The sequence below is a fragment of the Lycorma delicatula genome, chromosome 3, assembly GCF_047948215.1.
Source record: "Lycorma delicatula isolate Av1 chromosome 3, ASM4794821v1, whole genome shotgun sequence".
In the NCBI taxonomy this organism is placed as follows: Eukaryota; Metazoa; Arthropoda; class Insecta; order Hemiptera; family Fulgoridae; genus Lycorma; species Lycorma delicatula.
The window spans coordinates 126,718,950-126,740,605 of record NC_134457.1 but is presented as its reverse complement, the minus strand read 5'-3'; the positions used below and the strand labels follow the sequence as shown (position 1 = coordinate 126,740,605).

Sequence of the window (21,656 nt, the reverse complement as noted above, 5' to 3'; positions counted from 1 at the left end):
TGCCGACCCTGGTGCGGAACTGTGCTCTCCACAGTTCCAGCAGTGTGATATTTTAATATTGTGCAGATGTTTTGTTTTGTTTGGTCAGTTTATTGAAAGACGGGGTTCGGAAGCAACACGTGAGGCTTTAAGGAGGGAGAGCACTGTTACTACTGCAGTGCCGACCCTGGTGCGGAACTGTGCTCTCCGCAGTTCCAGCAGTGTGATATTTTAATATTGTGCAGATGTTTTGTTTTGTTTAGTCTGTTTATTGAAAGAAGGGGTTCGGAAGCAACCCGTGAGGCTATAAGAAGGGAGAGCACTGTTAGTTCTGCAGTGCCGACCCTGATGCGGAACTGTGCTCTCCACAGTTCCAGCAGTGTGATATTTTGATATTGTGCAGATGTTTTGTTTTGTTTGGTCTGTTTATTGAAAGTAGGGGCTCGGTAGCAACACGTGAGGCTTTAAGGAGAGAGAGCACTGTTACTTCTGCAGTGCCGACCCTGGTGCGGAACTGTGCTCTCCACAGTTTCAGCAGTGTGATATTTTGTTATGTGCAGATGTTTTGTTTGGTCTGTTTATTGAAAGAAGGGGTTTGGAAGCTACACGAGAGGCTGTAAGGTAGTGATAGAACTGTTACTTCTGCAGTGTCGTCGCTGGTTAACCATTTATTTTTTTTTATTCTGCATGTTTGGAACGTTCCCTTTATTTTTAGTTTAGTTGGCAAAAGGAATATTAAAGCGTTTTATTGTTTTTTTTTCAGTTGTGAAAAGAAGATGTTGAAAGACAAGGTAATAATTAGTAAAAACTTACCTAGAAATTTAAATTAAGAACTGTTCACTATAAGGTTTTTTAAGTTATTCAGTAATCGGAGGCGGTGTACGTGATGTCACTGTTTATCTGAAACACTCCGTACTTCTACCAGATATTATCGATAACATTTACTATAACAAATCTTTTTTTTTCTTTAATTCTTTCTTTATACTTGTACAATATACAATACTTAAGCCTAATGACAGTAGTCATCTCCTAGTTTATTAGAAAAAGATATAAAAATCTTTGTATGGAACTGTGATCTCCACAGTTCCGGCAGTGTGTTATTATGATGTGGTTTACATGTTTTTTTTTTTGGTCTGTTTATTGAAAGAAGGGGTTCGGAAGCAACACGTGAGGCTGTAAGGAGAGAGAGCACTGTTACTTCTGCAGTGCCGACCCTGGTGCGGAACTGTGCTCTCCACAGTTCCAGCAGTGTGATATTTTGATATTGTGCAGATATTTTGTTTTGTTTGGTCTGTTTATTGAAAGTAGGGGTTCGGAAGCAACACGTGAAGCTTTAAGGAGAGAGAGCACTGTTACTTCTGCAGTGCCGACCCTGGTGCGGAACTGTGCTCTCCACAGTTCCAGCAGTGTGTTATTTTGATATTGTGCAGATGTTTTGTTTGGTCTGTTTATTGAAAGAAGGGGTCCGGAAGCAACACGCGAGGCTTTAAGGAGAGAGAGCACTGTTACTTCTGCAGTGCCGACCCTGGTGCGGAACTGTGCTCTCCACAGTTCCAGCAGTGTGATATTTTGTTATTGTGCAGATGTTTTGTTTTGTTTGGTCTGTTTATTGAAAGAAGGGGTTTGGAAGCTACACGAGAGGCTGTAAGGTAGTGAGAGAACTGTTACTTCTGAAGTGCCGACCCTGGTGCGGAACTGTGCTCTCCACAGTTCCAGCAGTGTAATATTTTGATATTGTGCAGATGTTTTATTTTGTTTGGTCTGTTTATTGAAAGTAGGGGTTCGGAAGCAACACGTGAGGCTTTAAGGAGAGAGAGCACTGTTACTTCTGCAGTGCCAACCCTGGTGCGGAACTGTGCTCTCCACAGTTCCAGCAGTGTGATATTTTGTTATTGTGCAGATGTTTTGTTTTGTTTGGTCAGTTTATTGAAAGAAGGGGTTCGGAAGCAACACGTGAGGCTTTAAGTAGAGAGATCACTGTTACTTCTGAAGTGCCGACCCTGGTGCGGAACTGTGCTCTCCACAGTTCCAGCAGTGTGATATTTTAATATTGTGCAGATGTTTTGTTTTGTTTGGTCAGTTTATTGAAAGAAGGGGTTCGGAAGCAACACGTGAGGCTTTAAGGAGAGAGAGCACTGTTACTACTGCAGTGCCGACCCTGGTGCGGAACTGTGCTCTCCGCAGTTCCAGCAGTGTGATATTTTAATATTGTGCAGATGTTTTGTTTTGTTTAGTCTGTTTATTGAAAGAAGGGGTTCCGAAGCAACCCGTGAGGCTATAAGAAGAGAGAGCACTGTTACTTCTGCAGTGCCGACCCTGGTGCGGAACTGTGCTCTCCACAGTTCCAGCAGTGTGATATTTTGATATTGTGCAGATGTTTTGTTTTGTTTAGTCTGTTTATTGAAAGAAGGGGTTCGGAAGCAACCCGTGAGGCTATAAGAAGAGAGAGCACTGTTAGTTCTGCAGTGCCGACCCTGATGCGGAACTGTGCTCTCCACAGTTCCAGCAGTGTGATATTTTGATATTGTGCAGATGTTTTGTTTTGTTTGGTCTGTTTATTGAAAGTAGGGGCTCGGTAGCAACACGTGAGGCTTTAAGGAGAGAGAGCACTGTTACTTCTGCAGTGCCGACCCTGGTGCGGAACTGTGCTCTCCACAGTTCCAGCAGTGTGATATTTTGTTATTGTGCAGATGTTTTGTTTTGTTTGGTCTGTTTATTGAAAGAAGGGGTTCGGAAGCAACACGTGAGGCTTTAAGGAGAGAGAGCACTGTTACTTCTGCAGTGCCGACCCTGGTGCGGAACTGTGCTCTCCACAGTTTCAGCAGTGTGATATTTTGTTATTGTGCAGATGTTTTGTTTGGTCTGTTTATTGAAAGAAGGGGTTTGGAAGCTACACGAGAGGCTGTAAGGTAGTGATAGAACTGTTACTTCTGCAGTGTCGTCGCTGGTTAACGATTTATTTTTTTTTATTCTGCATGTTTGGAACGTTCCCTTTATTTTTAGTTTAGTTGGCAAAAGGAATATTAAAGCGTTTTATTGTTTTTTTTTCAGTTGTGAAAAGAAGATGTTGAAAGACAAGGTAATAATTAGTAAAAACTTACCTAGAAATTTAAATTAAGAACTGTTCACTATAAGGTTTTTTAAGTTATTCAGTAATCGGAGGCGGTGTACGTGATGTCACTGTTTATCTGAAACACTCCGTACTTCTACCAGATATTATCGATAACATTTACTATAACAAATCTTTTTTTTTCTTTAATTCTTTCTTTATACTTGTACAATATACAATACTTAAGCCTAATGACAGTAGTCATCTCCTAGTTTATTAGAAAAAGATATAAAAATCTTTGTATGGAACTGTGATCTCCACAGTTCCGGCAGTGTGTTATTATGATGTGGTTTACATGTTTTTTTTTTTGGTCTGTTTATTGAAAGAAGGGGTTCGGAAGCAACACGTGAGGCTGTAAGGAGAGAGAGCACTGTTACTTCTGCAGTGCCGACCCTGGTGCGGAACTGTGCTCTCCACAGTTCCAGCAGTGTGATATTTTGATATTGTGCAGATATTTTGTTTTGTTTGGTCTGTTTATTGAAAGTAGGGGTTCGGAAGCAACACGTGAAGCTTTAAGGAGAGAGAGCACTGTTACTTCTGCAGTGCCGACCCTGGTGCGGAACTGTGCTCTCCACAGTTCCAGCAGTGTGTTATTTTGATATTGTGCAGATGTTTTGTTTGGTCTGTTTATTGAAAGAAGGGGTCCGGAAGCAACACGCGAGGCTTTAAGGAGAGAGAGCACTGTTACTTCTGCAGTGCCGACCCTGGTGCGGAACTGTGCTCTCCACAGTTCCAGCAGTGTGATATTTTGTTATTGTGCAGATGTTTTGTTTTGTTTGGTCTGTTTATTGAAAGAAGGGGTTTGGAAGCTACACGAGAGGCTGTAAGGTAGTGAGAGAACTGTTACTTCTGAAGTGCCGACCCTGGTGCGGAACTGTGCTCTCCACAGTTCCAGCAGTGTAATATTTTGATATTGTGCAGATGTTTTATTTTGTTTGGTCTGTTTATTGAAAGTAGGGGTTCGGAAGCAACACGTGAGGCTTTAAGGAGAGAGAGCACTGTTACTTCTGCAGTGCCAACCCTGGTGCGGAACTGTGCTCTCCACAGTTCCAGCAGTGTGATATTTTGTTATTGTGCAGATGTTTTGTTTTGTTTGGTCAGTTTATTGAAAGAAGGGGTTCGGAAGCAACACGTGAGGCTTTAAGTAGAGAGATCACTGTTACTTCTGAAGTGCCGACCCTGGTGCGGAACTGTGCTCTCCACAGTTCCAGCAGTGTGATATTTTAATATTGTGCAGATGTTTTGTTTTGTTTGGTCAGTTTATTGAAAGAAGGGGTTCGGAAGCAACACGTGAGGCTTTAAGGAGAGAGAGCACTGTTACTACTGCAGTGCCGACCCTGGTGCGGAACTGTGCTCTCCGCTGTTCCAGCAGTGTGATATTTTAATATTGTGCAGATGTTTTGTTTTGTTTAGTCTGTTTATTGAAAGAAGGGGTTCCGAAGCAACCCGTGAGGCTATAAGAAGAGAGAGCACTGTTACTTCTGCAGTGCCGACCCTGGTGCGGAACTGTGCTCTCCACAGTTCCAGCAGTGTGATATTTTGATATTGTGCAGATGTTTTGTTTTGTTTAGTCTGTTTATTGAAAGAAGGGGTTCGGAAGCAACCCGTGAGGCTATAAGAAGAGAGAGCACTGTTAGTTCTGCAGTGCCGACCCTGATGCGGAACTGTGCTCTCCACAGTTCCAGCAGTGTGATATTTTGATATTGTGCAGATGTTTTGTTTTGTTTGGTCTGTTTATTGAAAGTAGGGGCTCGGTAGCAACACGTGAGGCTTTAAGGAGAGAGAGCACTGTTACTTCTGCAGTGCCGACCCTGGTGCGGAACTGTGCTCTCCACAGTTCCAGCAGTGTGATATTTTGTTATTGTGCAGATGTTTTGTTTTGTTTGGTCTCTTTATTGAAAGAAGGGGTTCGGAAGCAACACGTGAGGCTTTAAGGAGAGAGAGCACTGTTACTTCTGCAGTGCCGACCCTGGTGCGGAACTGTGCTCTCCACAGTTTCAGCAGTGTGATATTTTGTTATTGTGCAGATGTTTTGTTTGGTCTGTTTATTGAAAGAAGGGGTTTGGAAGCTACACGAGAGGCTGTAAGGTAGTGATAGAACTGTTACTTCTGCAGTGTCGTCGCTGGTTAACGATTTATTTTTTTTTATTCTGCATGTTTGGAACGTTCCCTTTATTTTTAGTTTAGTTGGCAAAAGGCATATTAAAGCGTTTTATTGTTTTTTTTTCAGTTGTGAAAAGAAGATGTTGAAAGACAAGGTAATAATTAGTAAAAACTTACCTAGAAATTTAAATTAAGAACTGTTCACTATAAGGTTTTTTAAGTTATTCAGTAATCGGAGGCGGTGTACGTGATGTCACTGTTTATCTGAAACACTCCGTACTTCTACCAGATATTATCGATAACATTTACTATAACAAATCTTTTTTTTTCTTTAATTCTTTCTTTATACTTGTACAATATACAATACTTAAGCCTAATGACAGTAGTCATCTCCTAGTTTATTAGAAAAAGATATAAAAATCTTTGTATGGAACTGTGATCTCCACAGTTCCGGCAGTGTGTTATTATGATGTGGTTTACATGTTTTTTTTTTTGGTTTGTTTATTGAAAGAAGGGGTTCGGAAGCAACACGTGAGGCTGTAAGGAGAGAGAGCACTGTTACTTCTGCAGTGCCGACCCTGGTGCGGAACTGTGCTCTCCACAGTTCCAGCAGTGTGATATTTTGATATTGTGCAGATGTTTTGTTTTGTTTGGTCTGTTTATTGAAAGTAGGGGTTCGGAAGCAACACGTGAAGCTTTAAGGAGAGAGAGCACTGTTACTTCTGCAGTGCCGACCCTGGTGCGGAACTGTGCTCTCCACAGTTCCAGCAGTGTGATATTTTGATATTGTGCAGATATTTTGTTTTGTTTGGTCTGTTTATTGAAAGTAGGGGTTCGGAAGCAACACGTGAAGCTTTAAGGAGAGAGAGCACTGTTACTTCTGCAGTGCCGACCCTGGTGCGGAACTGTGCTCTCCACAGTTCCAGCAGTGCGTTATTTTGATATTGTGCAGATGTTTTGTTTGGTCTGTTTATTGAAAGAAGGGGTCCGGAAGCAACACGCGAGGCTTTAAGGAGAGAGAGCACTGTTACTTCTGCAGTGCTGACCCTGGTGCGGAACTGTGCTCTCCACAGTTCCAGCAGTGTGATATTTTGTTATTGTGCAGATGTTTTGTTTTGTTTGGTCTGTTTATTGAAAGAAGGGGTTTGGAAGCTACACGAGAGGCTGTAAGGTAGTGAGAGAACTGTTACTTCTGAAGTGCCGACCCTGGTGCGGAACTGTGCTCTCCATAGTTCCAGCAGTGTGATATTTTGATATTGTGCAGATGTTTTATTTTGTTTGGTCTGTTTATTGAATGTAGGGGTTCGGAAGCAACACGTGAGGCTTTAAGGAGAGAGAGCACTGTTACTTCTGCAGTGCCAACCCTGGTGCGGAACTGTGCTCTCCACAGTTCCAGCAGTGTGATATTTTGTTATTGTGCAGATGTTTTGTTTTGTTTGGTCAGTTTATTGAAAGAAGGGGTTCGGAAGCAACACGTGAGGCTTTAAGTAGAGAGATCACTGTTACTTCTGAAGTGCCGACCCTGGTGCGGAACTGTGCTCTCCACAGTTCAAGCAGTGTGATATTTTAATATTGTGCAGATGTTTTGTTTTGTTTGGTCAGTTTATTGAAAGAAGGGGTTCGGAAGCAACACGTGAGGCTTTAAGGAGAGAGGCACTGTTACTACTGCAGTGCCGACCCTGGTGCGGAACTGTGCTCTCCGCAGTTCCAGCAGTGTGATATTTTAATATTGTGCAGATGTTTTGTTTTGTTTAGTCTGTTTATTGAAAGAAGGGGTTCGGAAGCAACCCGTGAGGCTATAAGAAGAGAGAGCACTGTTAGTTCTGCAGTGCCGACCCTGATGCGGAACTGTGCTCTCCACAGTTCCAGCAGTGTGATATTTTGATATTGTGCAGATGTTTTGTTTTGTTTGGTCTGTTTATTGAAAGTAGGGGCTCGGTAGCAACACGTGAGGCTTTAAGGAGAGAGAGCACTGTTACTTCTGCAGTGCCGACCCTGGTGCGGAACTGTGCTCTCCACAGTTCCAGCAGTGTGATATTTTGTTATTGTGCAGATGTTTTGTTTTGTTTGGTCTTTTTATTGAAAGAAGGGGTTCGGAAGCAACACGTGAGGCTTTAAGGAGAGAGAGCACTGTTACTTCTGCAGTGCCGACCCTGGTGCGGAACTGTGCTCTCCACAGTTTCAGCAGTGTGATATTTTGTTATTGTGCAGATGTTTTGTTTGGTCTGTTTATTGAAAGAAGGGGTTTGGAAGCTACACGAGAGGCTGTAAGGTAGTGATAGAACTGTTACTTCTGCAGTGTCGTCGCTGGTTAACGATTTATTTTTTTTTATTCTGCATGTTTGGAACGTTCCCTTTATTTTTAGTTTAGTTGGCAAAAGGCATATTAAAGCGTTTTATTGTTTTTTTTTCAGTTGTGAAAAGAAGATGTTGAAAGACAAGGTTATAATTAGTAAAAACTTACCTAGAAATTTAAATTAAGAACTGTTCACTATAAGGTTTTTTAAGTTATTCAGTAATCGGAGGCGGTGTACGTGATGTCCTGTTTATCTGAAACACTCCGTACTTCTACCAGATATTATCGATAACATTTACTATAACAAATCTTTTTTTTTCTTTAATTCTTTCTTTATACTTGTACAATATACAATACTTAAGCCTAATGACAGTAGTCATCTCCTAGTTTATTAGAAAAAGATATAAAAATCTTTGTATGGAACTGTGATCTCCACAGTTCCGGCAGTGTGTTATTATGATGTGGTTTACATGTTTTTTTTTTTGGTTTGTTTATTGAAAGAAGGGGTTCGGAAGCAACACGTGAGGCTGTAAGGAGAGAGAGCACTGTTACTTCTGCAGTGCCGACCCTGGTGCGGAACTGTGCTCTCCACAGTTCCAGCAGTGTGATATTTTGATATTGTGCAGATGTTTTGTTTTGTTTGGTCTGTTTATTGAAAGTAGGGGTTCGGAAGCAACACGTGAAGCTTTAAGGAGAGAGAGCACTGTTACTTCTGCAGTGCCTACCCTGGTGCGGAACTGTGCTCTCCGCAGTTTCAGCAGTGTGATATTTTGTTATTGTGCAGATGTTTTGTTTGGTCTGTTTATTGAAAGAAGGGGTTTGGAAGCTACACGAGAGGCTGTAAGGTAGTGATAGAACTGTTACTTCTGCAGTGTCGTCCCTGGTTAACGATTTATTTTTTTTTATTCTGCATGTTTGGAACGTTCCCTTTATTTTTAGTTTAGTTGGCAAAAGGAATATTAAAGCGTTTTATTGTTTTTTTTTCAGTTGTGAAAAGAAGATGTTGGAAAGCAAGGGCGATATGAACCTGAAATATATCCGAAAACGTGTTGGAAGGGTGAAAGACAAGGTAATAATTAGTAAATAGTTACCTATAAATTTAAATTAAGAACTGTTACACTATAGGGTTTTTTAAGTTATTCATTAATCGGAGGCGGTGTACGTGAAGTCACTGTTTATCTGAAACACTCCGTACTTCTACCAGATATTATCGATAACATTTACTATAACAAATCTTTTTTTTTCTTTAATTCTTTCTTTATACTTGTACTATATACAATACTTAAGCCTAATGACAGTAGTCATCTCCTAGTTTATTAGAAAAAGATATAAAAATCTTTGTATGGAACTGTGATCTCCACAGTTCCAGCAGTGTGTTATTTTGATGTGCTTAACATGTTTTGTTTTTTTGGTCTGTTTATTGAAAGAAGAGGTTCGGAAGCAACACGTGAGGCTGTAAGGAGAGAGAGCACTGTTACTTCTGCAGTGCCAACCCTGGTGGGGAACTGTGCTCTCCACAGTTCCAGCAGTGTGATATTTTGATATTGTGCAGATGTTTTGTTTTGTTTGGTCTGTTTATTGAAAGTAGGGGTTCGGAAGCAACCCGTGAGGCTATAAGGAGAGAGAGCACTGTTACTTCTGCAGTGCCAACCCTGGTGGGAACTGTGCTCTCCACAGTTCCAGCAGTGTGATATTTTGATATTGTGCAGATGTTTTGTTTTGTTTGGTCTGTTTATTGAAAGTAGGGGTTCGGAAGCAACCCGTGAGGCTATAAGAAGAGAGAGCACAGTTACTTCTGCAGTGCCGACCCTGGTGCGGAACTGTGCTCTCCGCAGTTCCAGCAGTGTGATATTTTAATATTGTGCAGATGTATTGTTTTGTTTAGTCTGTTTATTGAAAGAAGGGGTTCGGAAGCAACCCCTGAGGCTATAAGAAGAGAGAGCACTGTTACTTCTGCAGTGCCGACCCTGGTGCGGAACTGTGCTCTCCACAGTTCCAGCAGTGTGTTATTTTGATATTGTGCAGATATTTTGTTTTGTTTGGTCTGTTTATTGAAAGTAGGGGTTCGGAAGCAACACGTGAAGCTTTAAGGAGAGAGAGCACTGTTACTTCTGCAGTGCCGACCCTGGTGCGGAACTGTGCTCTCCACAGTTCCAGCAGTGTGTTATTTTGATATTGTGCAGATGTTTTGTTTTGTTTGGTCTGTTTATTGAAAGAAGGGGTTTGGAAGCTACACGAGAGGCTGTAAGGTAGTGAGAGAACTGTTACTTCTGAAGTGCCGACCCTGGTGCGGAACTGTGCTCTCCACAGTTCCAGCAGTGTGATATTTTGATATTGTGCAGATGTTTTATTTTGTTTGGTCTGTTTATTGAAAGTAGGGGTTCGAAAGCAACACGTGAGGCTTTAAGGAGAGAGAGCACTGTTACTTCTGCAGTGCCAACCCTGGTGCGGAACTGTGCTCTCTACAGTTCCAGCAGTGTGATATTTTGTTATTGTGCAGATGTTTTGTTTTGTTTGGTCAGTTTATTGAAAGAAGGGGTTCGGAAGCAACACGTGAGGCTTTAAGTAGAGAGATCACTGTTACTTCTGAAGTGCCGACCCTGGTGCGGAACTGTGCTCTCCACAGTTCCAGCAGTGTGATATTTTAATATTGTGCAGATGTTTTGTTTTGTTTGGTCAGTTTATTGAAAGAAGGGGTTCGGAAGCAACACGTGAGGCTTTAAGGAGAGAGAGCACTGTTACTACTGCAGTGCCGACCCTGGTGCGGAACTGTGCTCTCCGCAGTTCCAGCAGTGTGATATTTTAATATTGTGCAGATGTTTTGTTTTGTTTAGTCTGTTTATTGAAAGAAGGGGTTCCGAAGCAACCCGTGAGGCTATAAGAAGAGAGGGCACTGTTACTTCTGCAGTGCCGACCCTGGTGCGGAACTGTGCTCTCCACAGTTCCAGCAGTGTGATATTTTTATATTGTGCAGATGTTTTGTTTTGTTTAGTCTGTTTATTGAAAGAAGGGGTTCGGAAGCAACCCGTGAGGCTATAAGAAGAGAGAGCACTGTTAGTTCTGCAGTGCCGACCCTGATGCGGAACTGTGCTCTCCACAGTTCCAGCAGTGTGATATTTTGATATTGTGCAGATGTTTTGTTTTGTTTGGTCTGTTTATTGAAAGTAGGGGCTCGGTAGCAACACGTGAGGCTTTAAGGAGAGAGAGCACTGTTACTTCTGCAGTGCCGACCCTGGTGCGGAACTGTGCTCTCCACAGTTTCAGCAGTGTGATATTTTGTTATTGTGCAGATGTTTTGTTTGGTCTGTTTATTGAAAGAAGGGGTTTGGAAGCTACACGAGAGGCTGTAAGGTAGTGATAGAACTGTTACTTCTGCAGTGTCGTCGCTGGTTAACGATTTATTTTTTTTTATTCTGCATGTTTGGAACGTTCCCTTTATTTTTAGTTTAGTTGGCAAAAGGCATATTAAAGCGTTTTATTGTTTTTTTTTCAGTTGTGAAAAGAAGATGTTGAAAGACAAGGTAATAATTAGTAAAAACTTACCTAGAAATTTAAATTAAGAACTGTTCACTATAAGGTTTTTTAAGTTATTCAGTAATCGGAGGCGGTGTACGTGATGTCACTGTTTATCTGAAACACTCCGTACTTCTACCAGATATTATCGATAACATTTACTATAACAAATCTTTTTTTTTCTTTAATTCTTTCTTTATACTTGTACAATATACAATACTTAAGCCTAATGACAGTAGTCATCTCCTAGTTTATTAGAAAAAGATATAAAAATCTTTGTATGGAACTGTGATCTCCACAGTTCCGGCAGTGTGTTATTATGATGTGGTTTACATGTTTTTTTTTTTGGTTTGTTTATTGAAAGAAGGGGTTCGGAAGCAACACGTGAGGCTGTAAGGAGAGAGAGCACTGTTACTTCTGCAGTGCCGACCCTGGTGCGGAACTGTGCTCTCCACAGTTCCAGCAGTGTGATATTTTGATATTGTGCAGATGTTTTGTTTTGTTTGGTCTGTTTATTGAAAGTAGGGGTTCGGAAGCAACACGTGAAGCTTTAAGGAGAGAGAGCACTGTTACTTCTGCAGTGCCGACCCTGGTGCGGAACTGTGCTCTCCACAGTTCCAGCAGTGTGATATTTTGATATTGTGCAGATATTTTGTTTTGTTTGGTCTGTTTATTGAAAGTAGGGGTTCGGAAGCAACACGTGAAGCTTTAAGGAGAGAGAGCACTGTTACTTCTGCAGTGCCGACCCTGGTGCGGAACTGTGCTCTCCACAGTTCCAGCAGTGCGTTATTTTGATATTGTGCAGATGTTTTGTTTGGTCTGTTTATTGAAAGAAGGGGTCCGGAAGCAACACGCGAGGCTTTAAGGAGAGAGAGCACTGTTACTTCTGCAGTGCTGACCCTGGTGCGGAACTGTGCTCTCCACAGTTCCAGCAGTGTGATATTATGTTATTGTGCAGATGTTTTGTTTTGTTTGGTCTGTTTATTGAAAGAAGGGGTTTGGAAGCTACACGAGAGGCTGTAAGGTAGTGAGAGAACTGTTACTTCTGAAGTGCCGACCCTGGTGCGGAACTGTGCTCTCCACAGTTCCAGCAGTGTGATATTTTGATATTGTGCAGATGTTTTTTTTTGTTTGGTCTGTTTATTGAAAGTAGGGGTTCGGAAGCAACACGTGAGGCTTTAAGGAGAGAGAGCACTGTTACTTCTGCAGTGCCAACCCTGGTGCGGAACTGTGCTCTCCACAGTTCCAGCAGTGTGATATTTTGTTATTGTGCAGATGTTTTGTTTTGTTTGGTCAGTTTATTGAAAGAAGGGGTTCGGAAGCAACACGTGAGGCTTTAAGTAGAGAGATCACTGTTACTTCTGAAGTGCCAACCCTGGTGCGGAACTGTGCTCTCCACAGTTCCAGCAGTGTGATATTTTAATATTGTGCAGATGTTTTGTTTTGTTTGGTCAGTTTATTGAAAGAAGGGGTTCGGAAGCAACACGTGAGGCTTTAAGGAGAGAGGCACTGTTACTACTGCAGTGCCGACCCTGGTGCGGAACTGTGCTCTCCGCAGTTCCAGCAGTGTGATATTTTAATATTGTGCAGATGTTTTGTTTTGTTTAGTCTGTTTATTGAAAGAAGGGGTTCGGAAGCAACCCGTGAGGCTATAAGAAGAGAGAGCACTGTTAGTTCTGCAGTGCCGACCCTGATGCGGAACTGTGCTCTCCACAGTTCCAGCAGTGTGATATTTTGATATTGTGCAGATGTTTTGTTTTGTTTGGTCTGTTTATTGAAAGTAGGGGCTCGGTAGCAACACGTGAGGCTTTAAGGAGAGAGAGCACTGTTACTTCTGCAGTGCCGACCCTGGTGCGGAACTGTGCTCTCCACAGTTCCAGCAGTGTGATATTTTGTTATTGTGCAGATGTTTTGTTTTGTTTGGTCTTTTTATTGAAAGAAGGGGTTCGGAAGCAACACGTGAGGCTTTAAGGAGAGAGAGCACTGTTACTTCTGCAGTGCCGACCCTGGTGCGGAACTGTGCTCTCCACAGTTTCAGCAGTGTGATATTTTGTTATTGTGCAGATGTTTTGTTTGGTCTGTTTATTGAAAGAAGGGGTTTGGAAGCTACACGAGAGGCTGTAAGGTAGTGATAGAACTGTTACTTCTGCAGTGTCGTCGCTGGTTAACGATTTATTTTTTTTTATTCTGCATGTTTGGAACGTTCCCTTTATTTTTAGTTTAGTTGGCAAAAGGCATATTAAAGCGTTTTATTGTTTTTTTTTCAGTTGTGAAAAGAAGATGTTGAAAGACAAGGTAATAATTAGTAAAAACTTACCTAGAAATTTAAATTAAGAACTGTTCACTATAAGGTTTTTTAAGTTATTCAGTAATCGGAGGCGGTGTACGTGATGTCCTGTTTATCTGAAACACTCCGTACTTCTACCAGATATTATCGATAACATTTACTACAACAAATCTTTTTTTTTCTTTAATTCTTTCTTTATACTTGTACAATATACAATACTTAAGCCTAATGACAGTAGTCATCTCCTAGTTTATTAGAAAAAGATATAAAAATCTTTGTATGGAACTGTGATCTCCACAGTTCCGGCAGTGTGTTATTATGATGTGGTTTACATGTTTTTTTTTTTGGTTTGTTTATTGAAAGAAGGGGTTCGGAAGCAACACGTGAGGCTGTAAGGAGAGAGAGCACTGTTACTTCTGCAGTGCCGACCCTGGTGCGGAACTGTGCTCTCCACAGTTCCAGCAGTGTGATATTTTGATATTGTGCAGATGTTTTGTTTTGTTTGGTCTGTTTATTGAAAGTAGGGGTTCGGAAGCAACACGTGAGGCTGTAAGGAGAGAGAGCACTGTTACTTCTGCAGTGCCGACCCTGGTGCGGAACTGTGCTCTCCACAGTTCCAGCAGTGTGATATTTTGTTATTGTGCAGATGTTTTGTTTGGTCTGTTTATTGAAAGAAGGGGTTTGGAAGCTACACGAGAGGCTGTAAGGTAGTGATAGAACTGTTACTTCTGCAGTGTCGTCCCTGGTTAACGATTTATTTTTTTTTATTCTGCATGTTTGGAACGTTCCCTTTATTTTTAGTTTAGTTGGCAAAAGGAATATTAAAGCGTTTTATTGTTTTTTTTTCAGTTGTGAAAAGAAGATGTTGGAAAGCAAGGGCGATATGAACCTGAAATATATCCGAAAACGTGTTGGAAGGGTGAAAGACAAGGTAATAATTAGTAAATAGTTACCTATAAATTTAAATTAAGAACTGTTACACTATAGGGTTTTTTAAGTTATTCATTAATCGGAGGCGGTGTACGTGAAGTCACTGTTTATCTGAAACACTCCGTACTTCTACCAGATATTATCGATAACATTTACTATAACAAATCTTTTTTTTTCTTTAATTCTTTCTTTATACTTGTACTATATACAATACTTAAGCCTAATGACAGTAGTCATCTCCTAGTTTATTAGAAAAAGATATAAAAATCTTTGTATGGAACTGTGATCTCCACAGTTCCAGCAGTGTGTTATTTTGATGTGCTTTACATGTTTTGTTTTTTTGGTCTGTTTATTGAAAGAAGAGGTTCGGAAGCAACACGTGAGGCTGTAAGGAGAGAGAGCACTGTTACTTCTGCAGTGCCAACCCTGGTGGGGAACTGTGCTCTCCACAGTTCCAGCAGTGTGATATTTTGATATTGTGCAGATGTTTTGTTTTGTTTGGTCTGTTTATTGAAAGTAGGGGTTCGGAAGCAACCCGTGAGGCTATAAGAAGAGAGAGCACAGTTACTTCTGCAGTGCCGACCCTGGTGCGGAACTGTGCTCTCCGCAGTTCCAGCAGTGTGATATTTTAATATTGTGCAGATGTATTGTTTTGTTTAGTCTGTTTATTGAAAGAAGGGGTTCGGAAGCAACCCCTGAGGCTATAAGAAGAGAGAGCACTGTTACTTCTGCAGTGCCGACCCTGGTGCGGAACTGTGCTCTCCACAGTTCCAGCAGTGTGTTATTTTGATATTGTGCAGATATTTTGTTTTGTTTGGTCTGTTTATTGAAAGTAGGGGTTCGGAAGCAACACGTGAAGCTTTAAGGAGAGAGAGCACTGTTACTTCTGCAGTGCCGACCCTGGTGCGGAACTGTGCTCTCCACAGTTCCAGCAGTGTGTTATTTTGATATTGTGCAGATGTTTTGTTTTGTTTGGTCTGTTTATTGAAAGAAGGGGTTTGGAAGCTACACGAGAGGCTGTAAGGTAGTGAGAGAACTGTTACTTCTGAAGTGCCGACCCTGGTGCGGAACTGTGCTCTCCACAGTTCCAGCAGTGTGATATTTTGATATTGTGCAGATGTTTTATTTTGTTTGGTCTGTTTATTGAAAGTAGGGGTTCGAAAGCAACAAGTGAGGCTTTAAGGAGAGAGAGCACTGTTACTTCTGCAGTGCCAACCCTGGTGCGGAACTGTGCTCTCTACAGTTCCAGCAGTGTGATATTTTGTTATTGTGCAGATGTTTTGTTTTGTTTGGTCAGTTTATTGAAAGAAGGGGTTCGGAAGCAACACGTGAGGCTTTAAGTAGAGAGATCACTGTTACTTCTGAAGTGCCGACCCTGGTGCGGAACTGTGCTCTCCACAGTTCCAGCAGTGTGATATTTTAATATTGTGCAGATGTTTTGTTTTGTTTGGTCAGTTTATTGAAAGAAGGGGTTCGGAAGCAACACGTGAGGCTTTAAGGAGAGAGAGCACTGTTACTACTGCAGTGCCGACCCTGGTGCGGAACTGTGCTCTCCGCAGTTCCAGCAGTGTGATATTTTAATATTGTGCAGATGTTTTGTTTTGTTTAGTCTGTTTATTGAAAGAAGGGGTTCCGAAGCAACCCGTGAGGCTATAAGAAGAGAGGGCACTGTTACTTCTGCAGTGCCGACCCTGGTGCGGAACTGTGCTCTCCACAGTTCCAGCAGTGTGATATTTTTATATTGTGCAGATGTTTTGTTTTGTTTAGTCTGTTTATTGAAAGAAGGGGTTCGGAAGCAACCCGTGAGGCTATAAGAAGAGAGAGCACTGTTAGTTCTGCAGTGCCGACCCTGATGCGGAACTGTGCTCTCCACAGTTCCAGCAGTGTGATATTTTGATATTGTGCAGATGTTTTGTTTTGTTTGGTCTGTTTATTGAAAGTAGGGGCTCGGTAGCAACACGTGAGGCTTTAAGGAGAGAGAGCACTGTTACTTCTGCAGTGCCGACCCTGGTGCGGAACTGTGCTCTCCACAGTTCCAGCAGTGTGATATTTTGTTATTGTGCAGATGTTTTGTTTTGTTTGGTCTGTTTATTGAAAGAAGGGGTTCGGAAGCAACACGTGAGGCTTTAAGGAGAGAGAGCACTGTTACTTCTGCAGTGCCGACCCTGGTACGGAACTGTGCTCTCCACAGTTTCAGCAGTGTGATATTTTGTTATTGAGCAGATGTTTTGTTTGGTCTGTTTATTGAAAGAAGGGGTTTGGAAGCTACACGAGAGGCTGTAAGGTAATGATAGAACTGTTACTTCTGCAGTGTCGTCGCTGGTTAACGATTTATTTTTTTTTATTCTGCATGTTTGGAACGTTCCCTTTATTTTTAGTTTAGTTGGCAAAAGGCATATTAAAGCGTTTTATTGTTTTTTTTTCAGTTGTGAAAAGAAGATGTTGAAAGACAAGGTAATAATTAGTAAAAACTTACCTAGAAATTTAAATTAAGAACTGTTCACTATAAGGTTTTTTAAGTTATTCAGTAATCGGAGGCGGTGTACGTGATGTCACTGTTTATCTGAAACACTCCGTACTTCTACCAGATATTATCGATAACATTTACTATAACAAATCTTTTTTTTTCTTTAATTCTTTCTTTATACTTGTACAATATACAATACTTAAGCCTAATGACAGTAGTCATCTCCTAGTTTATTAGAAAAAGATATAAAAATCTTTGTATGGAACTGTGATCTCCACAGTTCCGGCAGTGTGTTATTATGATGTGGTTTACATGTTTTTTTTTTTGGTCTGTTTATTGAAAGAAGGGGTTCGGAAGCAACACGTGAGGCTGTAAGGAGAGAGAGCACTGTTACTTCTGCAGTGCCGACCCTGGTGCGGAACTGTGCTCTCCACAGTTCCAGCAGTGTGATATTTTGATATTGTGCAGATGTTTTGTTTTGTTTGGTCTGTTTATTGAAAGTAGGGGTTCGGAAGCAACACGTGAAGCTTTAAGGAGAGAGAGCACTGTTACTTCTGCAGTGCCGACCCTGGTGCGGAACTGTGCTCTCCGCAGTTCCAGAGGTGTGATATTTTAATATTGTGCAGATGTTTTGTTTTGTTTAGTCTGTTTATTGAAAGAAGGGGTTCAGAAGCAAACCGTGAGGCTATAAGAAGAGAGAGCACTGTTACTTCTGCAGTGCCGACCCTGGTGCGGAACTATGCTCTCCACAGTTCCAGCAGTGTGATATTTTGATATTGTGCAGATGTTTTGTTTTGCTTGGTCTGTTTATTGAAAGAAGGGGTTCGGAAGCAACACGTGAGGCTTTAAGGAGAGAGAGCACTGTTACTTCTGCAGTGCCGACCCTGGTGCGGAACTGTGCTCTCCACAGTTTCAGCAGTGTGATATTTTGTTATTGTGCAGATGTTTTGTTTGGTCTGTTTATTGAAAGAAGGGGTTTGGAAGCTACACGAGAGGCTGTAAGGTAGTGAGAGAACTGTTACTTCTGAAGTGCCGACCCTGGTTAACGATTTATTTTTTTTTATTCTGCATGTTTGGAACGTTCCCTTTATTTTTAGTTTAGTTGGCAAAAGGAATATTAAAGCGTTTTATTGTTTTTTTTTCAGTTGTGAAAAGAAGATGTTGGAAAGCAAGGGCGATATGAACCTGAAATATATCCGAAAACGTGTTGGAAGGGTGAAAGACAAGGTAATAATTAGTAAATAGTTACCTAGAAATTTAAATTAAGAACTGTTACACTATAGGGTTTTTTAAGTTATTCAGTAATCGGAGGCGGTGTATGTGAAGTCACTGTTTATCTGAAACACTCCGTACTTCTACCAGATATTATCGATAACATTTACTATAACAAATCTTTTTTTTTCTTTAATTCTTTCTTTATACTTGTACTATATACAATACTTAAGCCTAATGACAGTAGTCATCTCCTAGTTTATTAGAAAAAGATATAAAAATCTTTGTATAGAACTGTGATCTCCACAGTTCCAGCAGTGTGTTATTTTGATGTGCTTTACATGTTTTGTTTTTTTGGTCTGTTTATTGAAAGAAGAGGTTCGGAAGCAACACGTGAGGCTGTAAGGAGAGAGAGCACTGTTACTTCTGCAGTGCCAACCCTGGTGGGGAACTGTGCTCTCCACAGTTCCAGCAGTGTGATATTTTGATATTGTGCAGATGTTTTGTTTTGTTTGGTCTGTTTATTGAAAGTAGGGGTTCGGAAGCAACCCGTGAGGCTATAAGAAGAGAGAGCACTGTTACTTCTGCAGTGCGGACCCTGGTGCGGAACTGTGCTCTCCACAGTTCCAGCAGTGTGATATTTTGTTATTGTGCAGATGTTTTGTTTTGTTTGGTCTGTTTATTGAAAGAAGGGGTTCGGAAGCAACCCGTGACGCTATAAGAAGAGAGAGCACTGTTACTTCTGCAGTGCGGACCCTGGTGCGGAACTGTGCTCACCACAGTTCCAGCAGTGTGATATTTTGTTATTGTGCAGATGTTTTGTTTTGTTTGGTCTGTTTATTGAAAGAAGGGGTTTGGAAGCTACACGAGAGGCTGTAAAGTAGTGAAAGAACTGTTACTTCTGAAGTGCCGACCCTGGTGCGGAACTGTGCTCTCCACAGTTCCAGCAGTGTGATATTTTGTTATTGTGCAGATGTTTTGTTTTGTTTGGTCTGTTTATTGAAAGAAGGGGTTCGGAAGCAACACGTGAGGCTTTAAGGAGAGAGAGCACTGTTACTTCTGCAGTGCCGACCCTGGTGCGGAACTGTGCTCTCCGCAGTTCCAGCAGTGTGATATTTTAATATTGTGCAGATGTTTTGTTTTGTTTAGTCTGTTTATTGAAAGAAGGGGTTCGGAAGCAACCCGTGAGGCTATAAGAAGAGAGAGCACTGTTACTTCTGCAGTGCCGACCCTGGTGCGGAACTGTGCTCTCCACAGTTCCAGCAGTGTGATATTTTGTTATTGTGCAGATGTTTTGTTTTGTTTGGTCTGTTTATTGAAAGAAGGGGTTTGGAAGCTATACGAGAGGCTGTAAGGTAGTGAGAGAACTGTTACTTCTGAAGTGCCGACCCTGGTGCGGAACTGTGCTCTCCACAGTTCCAGCAGTGTGATATTTTAATATTGTGCAGATGTTTTGTTTTGTTTGGTCAGTTTATTGAAAGAAGGGGTTCGGAAGCAACCCGTGAGGCTATAAGAAGAGAGAGCACTGTTACTTCTGCAGTGCTGACCCTGGTGCGGAACTGTGCTCTCCACAGTTCCAGCAGTGTGATATTTTGATATTGTGCAGATGTTTTGTTTATTCTGTTTATTGAAAGAAGGGGTCCGGAAGCAACACGTGAGGCCTTAAGGAGAGAGAGCACTGTTACTTCTGCAGTGCCGACCCTGGTGCGGAACTGTGCTTTCCACAGTTCCAGCAGTGTGATATTTTGATATTGTGCAGATGTTTTGTTTTGTTTGGTCTGTTTATTGAAAGAAGGGGTTTGGAAGCTACACGAGAGGCTGTAAGGTAGTGAGAGCACTGTTACTTCTGCAGTGCCGACCCTGGTGCGGAACTGTGCTCTCCACAGTTCCAGCAGTGTGATATTTTGTTATTGTGCAGATGTTTTGTTTTGTTTGGTCTGTTTATTGAAAGAAGGGGTTTGGAAGCTACACGAGAGGCTGTAAGGTAGTGAGAGAACTGTTACTTCTGAAGTGCTGACCCTGGTGCGGAACTGTGCTCTCCACAGTTCCAGCAGTGTGATATTTTGATATTGTGCAGATGTTTTGTTTGGTCTGTTTATTGAAAGAAGGGGTCCGGAAGCAACACGTGAGGCTGTAAGGAGAGAGAGCACTGTTACTTCTGCAGTGCCGACCCTGGTGCGGAACTGTGCTCTCCACAGTTCCAGCAGTGTGATATTTTAATATTGTGCAGATGTTTTGTTTTGTTTGGTCTGTTTATTGAAAGATGAAGTTCGGAAGCAACACGTGAGGCTTTAAGGAGAGAGAGCACTGTTACTTCTGCAGTGCCGACCCTGGTGCGGAACTGTGCTCTCCACAGTTTCAGCAGTGTGATATTTTGTTATTGTGCAGATGTTTTGTTTGGTCTGTTTATTGAAAGAAGGGGTTTGGAAGCTACACGAGAGGCTGTAAGGTAGTGATAGAACTGTTACTTCTGCAGTGCCGTCCCTGGTTAACGATTTATTTTTTTTTATTCTGCATGTTTGGAACGTTCCCTTTATTTTTAGTTTAGTTGGCAAAAGGAATATTAAAGCGTTTTATTGTTTTTTTTTCAGTTGTGAAAAGAAGATGTTGGAATGCAAGGGCGATATGAACCTGAAATATATCCGAAAACGTGTTGGAAGGGTGAAAGACAAGGTAATAATTAGTAAATACTTACCTAGAAATTTAAGTTAAGAACTGTTACACTATAGGGTTTTTTAAGTTATTCAGTAATCGGAGGCGGTGTACGTGAAGTCACTGTTTATCTGAAACACTCCGTACTTCTACCAGATATTATCGATAACATTTACTATAACAAATCTTTTTTTTTCTTTAATTCTTTCTTTATACTTGTACTATATACAATACTTAAGCCTAATGACAGTAGTCATCTCCTATTTTATTAGAAAAAGAAATAAAAATCTTTGTATGGAACTGTGATCTCCACAGTTCCAGCAGTGTGTTATTTTGATGTGCTTTACATGTTTTGTTTTTTTGGTCTGTTTATTGAAAGAAGAGGTTCGGAAGCAACACGTGAGGCTGTAAGGAGAGAGAGCACTGTTACTTCTGCAGTGCCAACCCTGGTGGGGAACTGTGCTCTCCACAGTTCCAGCAGTGTGATATTTTGATATTGTGCAGATGTTTTGTTTTGTTTGGTCTGTTTATTGAAAGAAGGGGTTCGGAAGCAACCCGTGACGCTATAAGAAGAGAGAGCACTGTTACTTCTGCAGTGCCGACCCTGATGCGGAACTGTGCTCTCCACAGTTCCAGCAGTGTGATATTTTGTTATTGTGCAGATGTTTTGTTTTGTTTGGTCTGTTTATTGAAAGAAGGGGTTCGGAAGCAACGCGTGTAGCTTTAAGTAGAGAGAGCCCTGTTACTTCTGCAGTGCCGACCCTGGTGCGGAACTGTGCTCTCCACAGTTCCAGCAGTGTGATATTTTGTTATTGTGCAGATGTTTTGTTTTGTTTGGTCTGTTTATTGAAAGAAGGGGTTTGGAAGCTACACGAGAGGCTGTAAGGTAGTGAAAGAACTGTTACTTCTGAAGTGCCGACCCTGGTGCGGAACTGTGCTCTCCACAGTTCCAGCAGTGTGATATTTTGTTATTGTGCCGATGTTTTGTTTTGTTTGGTCTGTTTATTGAAAGAAGGGGTTCGGAAGCAACACGTGAGGTTTTAATTAGAGAGAGCACTGTTACTTCTGCAGTGCCGACCCTGGTGCGGAACTGTGCTCTCCACAGTTC

General features: G+C 41.5%; 1 long non-coding RNA gene across 1 annotated transcript; it reads left to right on the top strand.

Moving 5' to 3' along the window:
- Positions 1-14,140: 14,140 nt before the first annotated feature.
- On the top strand, positions 14,141-20,563 carry LOC142320977 (uncharacterized). Its single transcript, XR_012755533.1, has 3 exons — positions 14,141-14,218; positions 17,830-17,911; positions 20,488-20,563. It is a non-coding gene; the product is annotated as an uncharacterized LOC142320977 (long non-coding RNA).
- Positions 20,564-21,656: the final 1,093 nt, after the last annotated feature.